Source organism: Mesocricetus auratus, unplaced genomic scaffold, assembly GCF_017639785.1.
Source record: "Mesocricetus auratus isolate SY011 unplaced genomic scaffold, BCM_Maur_2.0 Super-Scaffold_6730, whole genome shotgun sequence".
Taxonomy (NCBI): Eukaryota; Metazoa; Chordata; class Mammalia; order Rodentia; family Cricetidae; genus Mesocricetus; species Mesocricetus auratus.
Genome location: NW_024429184.1, coordinates 52,915,791 through 52,933,216, shown reverse-complemented (window position 1 = coordinate 52,933,216; position 17,426 = coordinate 52,915,791). Strand labels below are relative to the sequence as shown.

At 42.8% G+C, this 17,426-nt stretch overlaps 1 long non-coding RNA gene across 1 annotated transcript in view; it reads left to right on the top strand.

Annotated features, from left to right (window-relative positions):
• Positions 1-2: 2 nt before the first annotated feature.
• LOC121138745 overlaps positions 3-17,426 on the top strand; it is a 29,510-nt gene continuing 12,086 nt past the window's right edge. The window contains exons 1-2 of the long non-coding RNA XR_005875605.1: positions 3-245; positions 7,613-7,793. This is a non-coding gene — a long non-coding RNA (uncharacterized LOC121138745). The remainder of the gene's footprint in view (positions 246-7,612; positions 7,794-17,426) is intronic.

Here is a 17,426-nt window from a genome sequence, read left to right as displayed (position 1 = left end):
GAGGGAGGGGAGCCGCTCCCGGAAGTGACGCCACACCACGGCGCCGCCCCCGGAGGCTCGCACGACAGTTGTTGGTCTATGTCTGTCTCTGCAGTAGCCAGAACAAATCTAATTTCCTCGCGGGGAATCGATGGTTTTTCACAGACTTTATTATTATTAAAAGTGACTTTCTGAGAAATGGAGCTGCGAGATCCAGTTTGCCAACTAGGCGACACAAAGACTTCAATTCCCAGGAGGCACTGTGGGTATCCTTGGTTCAGGCTCGAGCTTTGCATCTTGGGATTTGTAGTTCTCACTGGCTTGGGGAGGGGCGCTCTAAAAGGTTATTAGTTATTTTCCATAATTAGCAGCTTTTTGATGAATGCAAACTGATTTGAAAAATAGGCAAGTAGAACAAGAATTCATTGTGTATTCGTCCCATGTAATTCAGGACTTTTTTTCTGACAAAAACTTCCTGAATTTCTTAGTAATTTATCCTAAATGATAACAATATTGGGCTGCTTAGGTCTGCTTATTTTAAAACCTGTGATGTTTCAGTAACACTACTATTTGGTGGTTATATATCAAAGTTTACAGGACCATTTATCAATAGAATTGTGCAATCTGATTTAAAGATCATTTCATGGTTTCTAGGGCTTCGGGGCAATATCAAGTGAATGAAAAAAGAGAAATAAAAAGGAAAAGGAAACATGGATGCCCCTAGGTATGGTGTAGGTTTATTGTGTATATGTGGGAGAGCACAGGTAGAGGCAGACACATGGTCGTCCAGGGAGGCCACGCTGGTCATGACTAGACTGAGCTGTGCTCTGGGGCAGGCGAGGGAGGGGAAGGGAGAGGGGAGAGAAGAGATCCAGGTATAGCAGCCAGGAAGCCAAAAGTATAAGAAGGAGCAGGCAACCAAAATGTCTGGATTACATAGGGAAGAGAAGCTCAACCCCCTTGGCTGGTGAGTTCAGGATAGGGGGCCAGGTATGTCAGCCAGGAGGACCTGTAACAGGTAGGGACTGAAGGATGCTGGGAGAACCTGGCAGCCAGGTCTGCTTTGATGTGTTAAACAGGTGTATTCGTTAGGGTTCTCTCTCTCTCTCTGGGAATTTATTGGAATGATGTACATGCTGAAGTCTAACAATGGCTAGTTACCAATGGAAAGTCCATTAGTAGCTGCTCAGTCCCATGAGGCTGGGTGTCTCAGCTGGTCTGCTGGAACCCTGAAGAAGGCATGGATATGCTGATGGAGGTGAGGGAAGCAAACAAAGCACAAATCACAAATCCCTCCTTCTTCCCTTGTCCTTACGGAAGCTTCCAACAGAAGGTGTGGTCCAGATTAAAGGTGCACCTCCAGCCTCCAGGTCTGTATTCAAGGCCCAAGTCATCCAGCTTCAAGATCCGGATCAAAGGCATGTTGTCTTTCTGTCTCAATTCCAGATCACAGGTGTGCCCTCCATTCCTGGACTGTGGTTCATTCCATATTTAGTCAAGTTGACAGCCAGCAACAGCCATCACAACAGGCACTTCAGCCATTTGTCCCAGGGTTGAAATATAGCACCATGAAGGGATAAACTGATAGTGGTAATTCCAAAATGATTGTATGATTTCCGACATAATTGTAGTTCTTATTGGAGAAATACTATCCTTTAGGTATGAGTGAAGTAGAATTCTTTGAAAACAGGAAGGTAGTTTTCAGGATGAAATTGGAGGTTTTGTCATTGAGTAATATCATTGAATAAGGGGAAGAAAAAAGCAAAGAAAAAAAATGAGCCACAGAGTATTTCAGTCAATATGTACAGGGTTACAGGGGCCAGGGGAATCAATCTTCTTTCGAGAAATAAGAGTGTAGAGGGACCATAATGTGAAGAAAGTTGAAGATCTTGAAAAGGTTGTTGGACTTGTCCAAGAGTAATTTTTAAAACAGATTATTGAATGGAGAATAACAGAACACACACACACACACACACACACACACACACACACACACACTCACTCACTCCCTATCACACATTTTATGGTACTGGTAAATATCTAGATTTTACTTCCAAGAATTAGCTTTAGTAACTAAATGGCTTTAGTAACTAAAGAGGAACATTCTGTGTGTAGTCAAGATAAAGGCTACATTGTCATAGGCTATATATACTGGCCAGTTCCTACTTACAGAACGTAGTTTACACCTGGGATTTTTCTTCTATACAGTCCACAATTGAACTCAATTGTTCTCAGAGCTTACAGAATAAGGTTATTGTTTTGACTTTTTGTTATTATATATATATGTATATATATATATATATATTTCACACACACCCAGTATATTATTAAACAAGATGTTTAGCTCTTATCAGCCTGAGGTGATAGTGGTGTGTGAAGGAAGAAGAGGCAAAAACTGCAGCAGAAAAGAGGTATTTGAAAAGGGAAGGTATCTTTTGAAGTGGCTTATTAGTTAACCAGATTTCCCCCCTCTAAGAAATTGCTCCATTTTCTGTGCATTTGATTTCTCTGGTGGCTAAATTTATATCCCTGTTAATACACATCTTTATTATCTTTTGTTTTCAAGCAGAATATTTGATCTAACTTGTATCCAACAGGAACTTATTCCAAACAGCTAAAATGGAGGCGGGGTTGAGGAAAACCCAAAGGTTGATGTCACAGAAACTGAGATGAAAGGACTATCTGCAGTGAGAAGTCCCTGAAAGTCTCACTGCTAATTCCTCTAAAATTGGTCAGTTCCTTCCCCTTCTTGACTTTTCCTTGAGCTCTGTGAAATAACCCATGGGTTTTTTACAACATACTAGCTATTTGCCTAAATCTGGTAAAAGTTACTCTTTAAGTGTATAACCCAAAGTGCAAGTAACACAGGCAAACTGAAAATGCATAGTAGATGCTAATAAAAGTCCTATAAACATTTAAATTGGGCTGAAGAGAAGGCTCAGTGGATAAAGTCCTTGCTGGAAAGGTGCGAGGACCAGAGATCGGATCCCCGGTACCCACATAAGACAACCAGTAGTGTGTGCGTGCGTTTGTGCGTGTGTTTCATCCCAGTTCTTAGGAGGTGGACATGGGGGAATCTCTGGATCTAGGCTACCTATGCTAGCTGAATTAGTTTCAGGTTCGATGTCAGATCTTGTCGCAGTAAAAGGAAAGATCAATCAAGGATGAAGGATGATACATGTCTGCCGCGCCCGCTGTGCAGCCTGTATCCAAGAATGTGCGGAGGGTGTTGGGATTGATGACACAGAGACCAGCCGGAGATGTAAAGAAAACTTTAAGCAGGCCCCAAGAAGGCTCAAGAAAACTTCCCAAGAAAGGCTTCCATCAAGAAAAGCTTCCACTCCCTCTCTTACCCCTGGCTGGTTCTGCCCTGACACCAGAGACTGTGGTGGGTGGGTCAGAAAGAGGCAGTTAGTCTTTGGAAAGTTCAAGGTCAGGGCATTCCCGTGGGCGTTCCCGTGGGCGAGCCCCTTTCAGGAATTTATTGCTCCGGTAAACATTTCTTATGAACACAGGACTGTTTTCAGTAAACATGTTTTTAGTAAACATTGTCTTACATCTTCCTGCCCCCAGGCTGATGGGGAAGTGGGTCTCCGGCTAAGGTCTGTTGTCCCCACACATGTCTGATTTGCTTACATGTGTATAAGCATCTTCACGTGCCCACACATGTGTGAACACATATGCAAACATGCACACCACACAAAACATATACAGATAATAATTTAAATGCATAATTTCAAAATAAAGTGACATACATCATAATGGAACACTATTAGTCCATCCCTTCGATGCCTCTGTACAACAAGCTGATGCTTATAATGTAGGAAAACAATTCCTCAGTAATTTATAACTAAAAAAGAAAAACCACGAAATAATCCCCACTAAGTTCTAAAAAAATGAATTCTCTGATTTGTGCTTGTTCTCCCTAGGTGGCATTCGCATAATCTTGCTATTTAGGATCGGTACTGTACTTGCTCTCTATGTCACTGTCGTGACATTGTGAGTCTAGAGAAAGAACCACAGGTGATCTCTTTCTGGAGCTCTGGGAGGTCAGCAGAGCAGCAGTGTGGTGACGCGACACAGGACTCTATCCCCACGAGTCTGTGACCTCTCCAGCTTCTTACTTTTCATGCTGTGTGGAAATCCTACAGGGAACATATCAAAGTGACACAGATTTTCCCTCAAAATCAGATTCATATTCTTAGATCTGAGAACACGAATGAGGAAAAGCCTTTGTTTTCCTGAGAAGGATCCTGGCCATTTTCTTGAGCTCAGATAGCCAATTCATAATTTTTTCTTCTCACCATGCAGCTACACTCTATCCTTTTTAGGTGTCTTTGACTTTCCAATGGTTAGCTTCTGCTACATTTTCAAATAGTACCTGACCCTTGGGAGATTTCCATATACTTTATGTATGAGGACTGTCTCTGCACTGAGCCTTTAGGGGTTAGCAGGAATTGTTAGAGGAGAGAGGGTAGTCTTTTTACATATAGTGAAAGGCTTGAGAGAGGACACAGCATCAAGTGTGGGGTGTTGAGGGATGGTTAGGGGCTAGGGACAGTCTGATGGAACTGAAAGGTGTTTGTAGGGTGTCACTGGACATAGACATGAGCTTCTGGTTGCCCTTTAGACTATCTCAGATGTGACCTTATCATTCCTTCCTGTTAATCCTAGATGGAATTCGGAAAGCCACCCTCTATTACCCTATTGTTCTTGGTTCATGAATGGAGGCTGACATCATATTATATCATAGGTGTATACTGGTTCAGCCTCGGGGCCTGGACTATGTATTAGATACCTATCTGTCCACAGAGTCTTAACACCAAATAAAGCATACTCCCCATAATTACATCTTTTAAATACCTGGTCCTTTTTCCACATTTACATTTTCACGAGATCATTTTAGATATTTGTACTTCTAGTTTTTTTTCCTTTAGCTTTGATAATGTATCTAGTTCTAATTTGCAAAGCAAAATCTAAATACTTATCAGAGTCCTATGAGCTCCATCCTGAAGTTTATATTATCCCCAGAACAATCAGTCAGCTAATCAATTAATCAGGTACTTGCTGGAAACCTGCCATAGGGAATGCACCTCAAAGGCCAGCTATACCCATTATTTGACACTCTGAGTGCTCAAGTCTTTCTCTTTATATGATTTTTCTGATGCTTTTGCCTCTGACTTTCCTGTGTCCTGCACCCCAGTTAAGGGGCTGAGCCTTAAGCCAGTCACTTTACCCCAGTGCCCACATTCCTCTTGACAAACCCCTGTGTGGCTTTGCCCTCACCTCCAGCAAATGGGATCATTTCTGTGTTAGCCTCTTGGACCAGACTGTAAACTCCTTGAGGGCAAGAAAGATGGTTTTTTTCCTCTATTGGTTGGCAGAACCTCCCACTAAGTTCTGTAGGGCTAAGTTGAATAAATAAATGAATGTAAAAAAGTGAATGAAATTTTCATACTTTTCTTGTCTTTTCTTCTGGTTAGGGATTCTAACACCCACACCTTTTCAGTGGAATTTTGTTTCGAAGAAACATATGGAAGCTTAAGAACAAAATCAGGGCCGGGCATTGGTGGTGCATGCCTTTAATCCCAGCACTCGGGAGGCAAAGGCAGGCAGATCACTGTGAGTTCAAGACCAGCCTGGTCTACCGATCGAGTTCCAGGACAGCCTCCAAAGCCACAGAGAAACCCAGTCTCGAAAAACCAAAAAAAAAAAAAAAAAAGAACAAAATCAGAGCAACTGTGATGAAAGAGAATGAGCACTATTCTTGCCGAGGGTAATTAATTGTAAGCCACTAGAATGGCCAGGGGACTTATAAGGTCTCCTTCAGATCTGACACTTGGAGTTTATGTTACTAGACCATAGTCTACTTAGCAGCACTAAGGTCTCTGGAAAAACTTAGGAGAGTGAAAGTTAATTTAAAACCAGGAAGCCAAACTTCTGAACTTAAGCAGACCAATGAATCAGATTGCATTGCACTTTTACAGCTTTGTCTTAAGTTGGTTTGAGAAATGCTCGCGGCATATGACTAAATTGAAATCTCTAAGTTCCTCACAGTGTCAGCATTTTCAACATCCCAGTTTGTAAAACAATTTTCCAAAAGGGGGGAATAAAAAATCCTTTCTGGTAAAAAGCTAAGACATGGAAGGGCAGCCTGACTCCTGTGTCTGTCAGCACTGTCATTGTTGTTTATCTCCTAGAGGAGTTTGACACCTTCCAGGGAGTCTTTTATTAGGGTCTTCTGCACTTCCTCATGTACCTGTGGTTCTGCACTAGTTCTCCACAGGGTTGTTGTGAGAGTTGGAACCATCAAGCTTTCGAAGGGCTTGGTACCGATGGAAGGAAAGCAGCTCCTACTGCTATTTCCAGAGCTTCGAGGAGTTACTTTCAAAATATGCGAACAGTGGAAATAATAATGTACTTAGATGTATGTTGAGTGTATGGATATTGGGCCTCTCTACAAAGAAATTTCATGTATATTCATTGTTTTTGTGTTTTCTCTGTTCTTCCTTTGTTGACTTCTAGTTACCTCTCTGTCATTTTGCTTTATTGAGATAAGACTGACAAGCTGTACAAGTTTAAAGTATACAATGTGATAATTTGTATGTATTAGGAACTGCTTGCCTCAATAAAGGTAGTGAACATATTGGATTAATTTCCATAATTCTCACAATAATTTCTTAGACACCATTGTTACTGTATATGGCATTTTGCAGACCTCTATCCTTCCCTCCTTTCCCCCTACCCCCGTGTGTGTGTGTGTGTGTGTGTGTGTGTGTGTGTGTGTGTGTGTGTGTGTGATGAGGTCTCTATGTAGCCCAGGCTGGCCTCATAGTCCATATCCTCCTGTCTTAATCACCCATGTCCTGGGATTATAGGCATTTGTCACCATGTCTGACCTTTCGTCTGAGCATATAAAATGGTTCAGTCTCTGTGAGGAGCCACATCTTAATATTCATCTAAATGTATTGGTTGAGCTCCTGCTATATGCAACACTTATTGCTCTAAGCCTTGAGGAATCCACTAAGAAGATACGTGAAGGCCTTGTGCTCATGGAAATCACATTCTTGTGAATATGTGTTCAGGGGTAGTCAGTAGACATGTGATGTAAGTTTTAAGAATTTAGCTAGACTTATATTCTTTGAAGATAAAAAAGCAGAGTAATATGGTAAAAAGTGGCAGAGGCAGAGGAAGTGAAATGGTTCTCTGTTGTAGTGCCAACTTTCCTGAAGAAAAAAAAAAACGCCCCAAATTGCTGAGATAAGAAAACAATCTTACAAAAATCTGGAGGTCACATCTTCAGGAAAGCAGCCTCACATGTTCCCTGAGAGAAGAAAGGAAACAAGTTAATTAGTAAAGCCTCCATTTTCATTTTCCTCCTAAGTGTCGTTTCCATTCCAGGGAAGGTATTTCTCTAATCACAAATGTGGTCTGCATGCCCCCTGAGACTCTTCTAAATCTTCACTTGCTTGTTAAGGAATCCTCACCGCTTACAAATTTTCTTTTCCTAGAGTATTTTCGGCATCACTGGGGGGTGTAATTCAATGCTCCGGGGAGCCTGTTCTGGTTATTGCTCCCTGCCACCGTTGTAGGATGAGACGCTGTCTCTGTGTTTGCCTTGACAGCTCTACAGTGGCCTTTGCCCTAACAGAAATTAGATGTGCAGTGTCTCTTGACTTCAACCCTATGCGGCCACAAGCTGGAGCTCCACCAGCGGTGCTGTCGTACGACCCCCCTGATGAGGGAGGGCAGCTGATAATTACACTGAAGCAGCTTGTTTCTCTTCAGCTGGAGTCCTAAAGCATTGCAGAGCGGTGAGTCAACCCTTTCAGTTTTGTTTCCCGGGCAGCTGCATGCCACGTGGGAGGCACATGGGAAAAAGGGCTTCTAACAGCCATGTAGTGGGCCGAACTGGATGCCCGCTCTCTGTGTCTCTTTATGTCTAAAGCATTGCTGCCCTATGACTCACAAGAGGTCTGAGCCCACGGCTGAACATCCCAAAGGTCCATGCCTTCTCAGGCCGCATGAGCACCTTTGATTAGGTGAGCCACTGGGGATGCTGGCTTCTTAGGTATCTGAGATACAGGGACTAGTGATCAGGAGTCTTGAGGTTTGCCTTAAGGGTTGTCCCTGGATACATTGTCCCAAGCTTTCTAGAATTTATATGAACTAGTTAGTATCTGTATAACAATATCAGACAGAGCTTGCCTCCTTGTGATGTGAAAAAACAGGCCAGGAGAAGACAAGAAAAGAGACTCCCCCACCCAGGGCACATAAACAAGGAAACACAAATTCCTTTGCCTGCCTTTGAGAGCCACTTTGAAGTGAAGCCAGGACCAGGATGTCAGAGGGAAGCAGGACAAAGCCTTTGGAGGATACCATTGAGCCTCATGTCTACTTTGCTGCTTGAAATTACCTGAGTTAATGCATTTCCTAGTGAAAGCAAATTCAATGCTGGATTTTCTGTTGATACTAGTTTTACAACAATAAATACAAACATAACACCCAGCCTTTCCCAGAACTTTCTTTAAAGTCATTCAACAAATTTTTTATTGAACACCAACGTATTAATGACTCTATCATTGCAGTAAACCTCATAAAAGTATTATCTATGCATCTGCATGTGCATACTTCATATGCAGACAGAGATAGCTAGATTGGTATAAAGACATATATATTGAGATACATATAGATAAAGGTATAACTCTGGCTATATGAATGGTTACAGGCATAGATCCAGGCATAAAGATGTGCAACTAGGGTCAGGAAGATGCCTCGATGGCTTAAAGAAAGCACTTGCTGACAAGTCTGTCAACCTGGATTCCATCCCTAGGATGGATTCGGTAGAAGTAAAGATCTTCTAAACGCACACTGTAGTACTCACATCACACACACACACACACACACACACACACACACACACACACTGTAAATACAAATCATATTTTTAAAAAGTTGTTGTACCAGGTTTGCGGAACCCCAGAGACTAACCCAAGGAGTCCACACTCTGATGCAAAAGCAAAAGGTTCCATTTATTGTTCAGTTGGCCAGCCAGATCTCTTTCCATGGTGGAGGAAATGAGCTGCCCACTAGCCAAAAGGAGAAGTTTTTAAAGGGGCAGACCATGAGGTTGAAGGCCACAAATTTCAGTTTCCATGGTTACTTAAGGTCATACAAAGTATAGAGTAAAGCAGTAACTATATATTTTAAGCAATATACATTTGAGTAAGATAAGACAGGGCATGGGCTTGCAGGGTTACCGGGGTCACAGGGTTCTGTCAGGGATCCCCTGGGCCTGGGGATCTTTACAGCTGGCAGGGGATCTTTATGGCCAGCAATTAGCAAGGAATGTTAGCAGGAGTGGTGGACAGTTGCCTCCCCGTCTCGGAGAGCAGGGAGTGCACCAGCCGTGGCACTCCTGATTTAAAGAGTTTGCTTTTCCATTAGAAGTTCCCTTTCTCCGTATAGATTTAGGGCCCAGGTTTTTAAACTTTTATTAGTTTTAATTTTTTGTCCCTCAAAAGTAACTTAAAGAAGGAAATGTTTACTCTAGCCCACAGTTCCAGAGTCCAGTCCCTCATGGTGGGGATGCCAGAGCAGCAGGGGCCTGACGTATCTGATCACATTTCTCCTGTCCCACCTGGTCCCACAGCCATTCAGCCTCAAATAAACACACAGAGGCGTATATTAATTATGAGCTGTTTGACCGATGGCTTAGGATACTTGTTGTCTAGCTCTCTCTTAGTTATTTACCCATTACTATTAATCTGTGTATCTCTACATGACCTGAATTTACCTGAGAATGCCTGTTCTATCTGTCTGGTAGCTTCATGGTGTCTCTCTGGTGACCTCTCTGCCTTCTCTCCCCAAAAGTCTCATCTGGTAGCCCCACCTACACTTCTATTCTTTCTGCCTGGCTACTGGCCAGCCAGTGTTTTATTCATCAACCAATAAGAGAAACATATATTCCCAGCACACAAGACATCCCCCATCACACATTCATGGAGCAGAGAGGGACAAATTCCTCTTCTCAGTTTCCTTTTCCTGCGTACAGTCCAGGGTCCCAGCCAGAGACAAGGAGCCACCCACACTGGGCAAGTCTTGCTTAGTTAATCAGTCAAGATAGCATTCCCATTGTCATGCCCAAAGGTGATTCTGTGCTCTGGATTTTGTCATGTTGACAGTTCACACTACCCACCATATGTATGTCTTTTGGGTATGGTGTGTAAGCAGTTCAAGCCAGTGTTCCTTGAAATCATTTTTAACATGTATTTTAAAAATATTTATTTATTCATTCTTACTTTTTTTTTTTTTGAGACAGTTTCTCTGTGTAACAGTCCTGACTGTTCTGGAACTCACATTTTAGCCCAGGCCTCAAACTCACAGAGATCTTCCTGCCTCTGCCTCCTGAGTGCTGGGATTAAAGATGTGCACCACCACTGCCCGGTGGATACATTTATTTAATGTACATGTGTGCTCAAGTGCTGGTGTTCTCTGAGGAGCATGTGGAGGTCAAAGTACAACTTGTGGGAGTTGACTTTTTTCTTTCCACCATGAGGCTCTGGGAAATGAAACTCAGATCATCAGGCTGGCAGCAAGATCTTTACCTGTTGGCCATCTCTCTGGCCTCCAGTGTCTCCTAAAATCCTTATTTGGTGGGTGCTAATTTAGAGGACCGCCCTAATTGCACAGTGACACTTCCTCTAACAAGACTATACCAATTCCAACAAGACCACACCTCCCAATAGTGCTGCTCCCTTAGGAGGCCATTTTCTTTTTTTTTTAATGTTTTTTATTTAAATTAGAAACATGCATGCTTCAAATGTCTATCCCGGCTCCCCCCTTCTCCTTCCACTAGCCCCTCACTCCCCATCCCCAGCCCAGTACCCACATCATTCCCCAGGGAGGGTAAGGGCCTCCTTGGGGGGATCTCCAGAGTCTGTCATTTCATCCAGGGCAGGATCTAGGCCCTTCCCCATGTGTCCAGGCTGAGAGAGCATCCCTCCATGTGGCATGGGCTCCCAAAGTTCATTTGTACACCGTAGTGAACACTATTCTACTACCCAAGGCCCCAGAGATTTCTGAGGCCTCCTCACTGACATTACAATCATGGAGTCTGGATCAGTCCCCTGTTGGCCTCTTAGTCATCAGTCTGGGGTTCAAGAGCTCCCCCTTGTCCAGTCAGCTGTTTTTGTGGGTTTCACCAGCATGGTCTTGACCGCCTTGCTCATCACTCCTCCAACTCTGTTACTGGGTTCCAGGGGGTCAGTTCAGTGTTAGTTGTGAGTATCTGTCTCTGCTTCCATCAGTCACAGGATGAAGGTTCTAGGATGTCACATAAGGTAGTCACAAACCTTATCGTCAGTTAGGAGCTATTAATGTAGTCTCTCCGTTATTACTTAGTTTTCCAGTTGGTGTTATCCTTGTAGATCTCTGGGAATCTCACTAGTGTCAGCTCTCTCCTCAAAGCTATAATGACTCCAACTATTATGGTATCTCTCATCCTGGTCTCCTCTATTCTTACCCCGACTCAGCCTTCCTGCTCCCCCATGTCTTCTTCTACCCTCCTCTTATCCCCCTATCTTTTTCCTGGTTCCCTCTCTTCTCCCACCATGTTCCCAATCTGCTCAGGAGCTCTTTCCTCTTTCCACTTCTCTGGGGTATAATGCATATCTCTTGGGAACCTCCCTGTTTCCCAGACTCACTGGACCTGGGATTGTAGGCTGACACTCCCCTGATCCATGTCTAAAATCCATATATGAGTGAGCACATACCATGTTTGTCTTTTTGTGACTAGGTTACCTTACTCAGGATGGTTTCTTCTAGTGCCATCCATTTGCCTGCAAATTTCAAGATTCCGTTGTGTTTTTCCACTGAGTAGTACTCCATTGTGTAAATGTACCACATTTTCTCTATCCACTCTTCTGTTGTGGCTCATCTAAGTTGCTTCCAGGATCTAGCTATTACAAATAATGCTACTATGAACATAGTGGAACAGACATCCTTGTATGAATGGGCATCTTTTGGGTATATGCCTAAGAGTGGAATTGCTGGGTTGTGTGGTAGATTGATTCCCATTTTCCTGAGGAATCTCCATACTGATTTCCAAAGTGCCTGTACAAGTTTGCACTCCCACCAGCAATGGACGAGTGTTCCCCTTTCTCCACATCCTCTCCAGCATAAGCTGTCATTGGTGTTTTTGATTTTAGACATTCTGACAGGAGTAAGATGATATCTCAAGGTTGTTTTGATTTGCATTTCCCTAATGGCTAAGGATGTTGAGCACTTTCTCAAGTGTATCTCAGCCATTTCCCAACCTAAAGAAAGACATGCCATTTTCTTTCAAACCACATCATTCATGGGTATGTAGATGAATGTCTGAACTAAAATATGAAAGGCGTTAGGAGTGGGCACAGACCACAGATGATGAGACACAGTCATTAATGTCCTATACAAGGACAGAAAGTGACTTCATTCGGGTGATTAATCATGGGGGAACCATTTGGATCCTAGATAAGGGCTAGAAGACTGGACAGTACTCTAGAAACAGGTAAAGATATTCAATGTCTAGAGCTTGGGATGACTTTGAAGATTCATCCTCAATAAAAACTCTCTTGCATTTTCATTGAAAATGTGCTCATTTGTATGAAGGAAGCCAAGGGAGGCAGAGTCTATAGCCCACTGAGGACAGGCGTGTCCCTCCTGCATCTACTGGTAGACGTGCTGACAGCATCATGCTCTTAGTGATGAAGCACTCCTGCCTTCCCTTTCTCAGAGAAAGTTGTGCTCTATGGAGAAGAAGGAAAAGGCATGGCCAAGCTTATGTCCAAAGGCTGGCTGAAGGTTTACCTTGCAGGACCATCCATGTTTTAAAGCCACCAATTCTTCACTGTCACTTTCCTCTCTCCATAGGTGTACATCTCCTTCTTTTCTCCTTCCTTCCTTCCTTCCTTCCTTCCTTCCTTCCTTCCTTCCTTCCTTCCTTCCTTCCTTCCTCCCTCCCTCCCTCCGTCCCTCCCTCCCCCCTCCCTTCCTTCCTCCCTCGCTGCCTCGCTCCCTCCCTCCCTCCCTCCCTCCCTCCCTCCCTCCCTCCCTCCCTCCCTTCCTTCTTTTGTCAGCTATAATGTTGCTACCTACCAGGTCACCCAAAATCAAAAATTGGGGTTACATCAACTTTCTATCTTTTATTCCTTGCTTCTCCTCAGAGGCAATCTCCGTCAGTTGTTTGCTAAATGTCTTGTATGATGTCTTCTCTCCTATTTCAATGTAAGTGCTGTCCTTAGCTGCACACTCTCCTCCTCCTCCTCCTCTTCTCCTTCTTCTTCTTCTTTGATCATGAAGATCCTCCTGCCTCTGCCTCCTTAGTGCTGGAATTAAAGGTGTGTGTCACCATGTCCAGACACACTCATTTCTTTTTTTTTTTTTTTTTTTTTGTTTTGTTTTTCGAGACAGGGTTTCTCTGTGGCTTTGGAGGCTGTCCTGGAACTAGCTCTTGTAGACCAGGCTGGCCTCGAACTCACAGAGGTCCGCCTGCCTCTGCCTCCCAAGTGCTGGGATTAAAGGCGTGCACCACCAACGCCCGGTGACACACTCATTTCTTGACACTACATGTCCCATTGTACTTTTGTTACTAGAGTGAGCATCTACTCAGTTATAATTCATCTCATCAAAAGTCATTATTATTTATATTACAAGGTGAGATGGAAAGACGTTACACCCATCAACTTGACTATGTGGACCTGCTTCCCTTTCTAGCCTTATTATGCCTATTTTTTTTCACTCTCTCCTTACTCCAGGACCCAGAGGAATCATTTACTATACATGGAGTATCACTCTTTATCTGGTCCTTGCAATTTCCCTTTCCTTTAAAAAAATCCATTCATGGTGCTCATGTTTTATTTATTTGTATTTTTAAGGTTTGGAAATTCTAATTATTAGTGGTGTGTGTGTGTGTGTGTGTGTGTGTGTGTGTGTGTACGTACATACATACACATGTTCGTGTGGAGGTCGTTGAACAATTTTGTGAAATTGATTATCTACTTCCACCTTTATGTGAGTTTTGAACAACCCAGCTTCCAGATTTGGATTGCAAGGGCTTTGCACATTGAGCCATCTTGTCAACCTAATGCTCACATTTTAAATCTCTCTCTCTTAAATGATGTTTTGTAGCTTATCTGGCATTTCTTCTTCATGCTTCTGTCTGTCCTTTGTGTGGTTTTGGCCTTTATTATACTGTATTGGAATTGTTTCATTGCTTGTCCCCCCATTCATTCCATCAGCCTACACTTCTTGAACATTTTGCATGTGTGCAGAGGGCTCTGGCTACATAACAATGAATACTTTGTGCTTGGTGGCTTCAGTCAGCAGTTAGGTAGAGATGGATATTAAATTAATAAATGCGAAAGCATTCTGGATATTAGGATATTTCCATAAAGCACATGATCAGCAGAAAGAAGAAAGAAACAGTTTACACAGAATTGATGATCATGTCAGGTTCAGTGCTCGTCACTTTGTGTATGTTATCTTGTTCATTTTATCACCATCAACAGTACTTACTAAACACAAATGGCTGTTGTACTGTAACTGAAATATAGGTGACCTAAATAGACTTAATTGCTACCTTTATGCTAGCCATGGTAGGGTTGGGAGGAGACAGACTAAGCAGGCACCAACCATGACTGATAAACTACAGGCAACTCACACAGAGGAGCGGTGCCAATCCAGGCTGTGGTTAAAGTCAAAGATTCTTTCAGTTGAGTAGGAGTTTTGCATAATCTAGTCTTAAGTGGAATTTTTCTCTCTGTCTTTCGCTCTCCCCCTCTCCTTCGCTCCCTCCCTCCCCCCCCCTTTTTTTTTTTCCTTCTCAGCAACAGACATTGAGTGGATACCATCTTTCCTAGGAAATTCTCTGTGTCCCTTCCTTTTGCTAACATGTGCAAGTCTGGACCTGAATCTGCTGCTTGTCTGTCTCTTCTAGACCACTCTCGATTAGATGAACTTGACCTTCAGGTCTGATCGGGAGCCTGCTATCCAAGGACTTTGCATGGAGGGAGACTGCCTCCATGGGCAGAGAGCAAAACCCAGATCTTTCATTGTCTGCTTAGGACTTTTGGGAAAAGGAGAATTAGATGGAGATGCTCAGGAAGCTTCCACAGGAACGCTGTACCACTCCAGTGCTATCCTCAAAAATCCTGCATTTCAGACCTACTCTATCCATTCAAACATTCAGAGATAAACTAATGAACTGCGAGGCTTGGCTACCCACAGATACTGGATTTTGGGGTCTGGGCAGTTACTTGAATTTTTAGAAGAAAATGTAAAATAAAATAGAAAAGGTTGACAGAGCCAACCCTATGGCTTATCTACTGGAGATGGAGGCTCACGATGGAATACAAAGCAAAGAAAGACTAGGTGATGAAGGGTCTGAAAGCAAGGGGCAAGGGCTTAGAAATGGACTTAGATGAGCTTAGAAAGGAACTACGTATGGGAGGTAAAAAGACAGGGAGAGGAGGCTGGAGTTGTAGCTCAGTGTCCAGTGTTTGATTATTATTATTAAGTCCTCTGGGGGCGAGTGTAATCACAGTGTCATGAGACCCTGAAGAAGCAGAAACCCCAGAACACCACCAAGAAAAGGAAAACAAGGGAAGGCAACAGAGTGAGACTAGCATTGTGATAGGCTGTGTCCAAATCTAACCAAAAGGAGGTGAGACTGGAGGCGGAGAGGAGGCTTGCGAGGAGAGGCTGCCATCATTAGACAGCAGATATTACAGCCGCTCCTCAGTGTCTACATGTATTTGAATCCATGCAACCAACATTAGATAAATATACTAAAAACTAAAAAATCCTTGAAGGCATTCTGAGCTGGCTTTCTCCCTTGTTTTTTATTTCCTAAGCATTTTAGTGCTGCAATTGTTTATTAGGCATACGTAATCCAGAGTCAATTTGAAGTTCACACAATGACTGCATACAATATATGCAGTTAACATGTTCTTTATTATTATGTTTTGTATGATGCTAGATATTTAACCTGGGGTATAGCACTGCCACTGAGCCCAGCCCTAGTTTTACTGTGTCATTTTATATTAGGGACATCAGCATCTTCAGATTTGGGTTTCAGCGGCGTGTCTTTGAAAACAATACCCAGAAATTCCGAATGTAGAATGAAAATAGGTATGCTTGAAAGCAAACACGGAGGATTAGCGCCTTGATCTCCAGATTCAAAGGTCACTCTTTCCTCAGTAGATAATACTCCACTTTGTAGTAGGCCAGACAGCTCTTTAAGTAGTTCTTTTTTTTTCTGGGGTTGTGGTGTTTATTCTGGTAATTCATTTTTGTGTGACTAACCACAGATAAAGCTGACAATAAAAACCATTTTGTTCTTATAGCTTGCCTTGCTGGCTCAACTCTGTTCTGTTTTCTGTAGCACGACTGGGGTGACTTGGAGACTGGGGACTTCATATACATGTGTAAAAATTGATGCTCATGGGCCTTAGCTGAGTCTTCTCGGCAGAGCAACCACATGACTTTTCCTTGTGTCCTCATAAAAGCAATAATGGGTTCTATGTGTAAGAGACAGGGAGGATGGCTTTGAAATTTTGTCTTTTTTTCTATCTACCCTTGATGGCACTCGGTGCTATTCATCAGGCATGCCTCACTAAGACCAGAGCACATCTGAAGAAAAGAGAATTAGACTTTAGTTTTTATTCTTACTTATTTACATATTTTTTGAGACAAGGTCTTACTCTGTAGCCCTGGTGGGCCTAGAACTCACTATATAGAGCAGGCTGGTCTTGAACACCATTTCCATCTTGAGAATTAGCCTCTTGATGAGACAAATGTTAAAGAATTCATCAATGAGATTAAATTCTGCACCAAGGAATTAATAATAATAACAACAACAGTTATAAAATACTTAAACAGCAAGCTTCTCTATGATCTTTACTTATATTGACTACTTTTTTCTTCACAGTTACCTTATATTATTATATTCACTTCACATTTGAGGAAATCTAGGCAAATTCATGCAGATTACAGAAATAACCATAGCTAGCCTTCATTACTACTTTTAATATGGTATCTCTCCACACAGCCCTGGTTGTCCTTGAACTCACAGTCTGCCTCTGCATCCTGAGTGCCAGGATTAAAGGTGTGTGCCACCACACCCAGTGGATGCTAGGTATAAATGATTATCGTCTATGCTCTACTGTCTACTGTGGTATGAAACCCTGCTGGAATAAATGGCTGTTGTGTTTTCTCGGTTTCTCTCAAATGCTAGCAAAGCTGTTTCCTTCTTTTTTAAAAAAAATAATTAATTAAATTTACATCCCAGCCACATTTCCCCCTCCCATGTTTCCTACCATTCCTCTCACCACCTCTCCCCTGCTCCACCATCCTCCATTTCCATTCAGAAAAGGTCAGACCTCCCATGGATGTCAACAAAACATGAC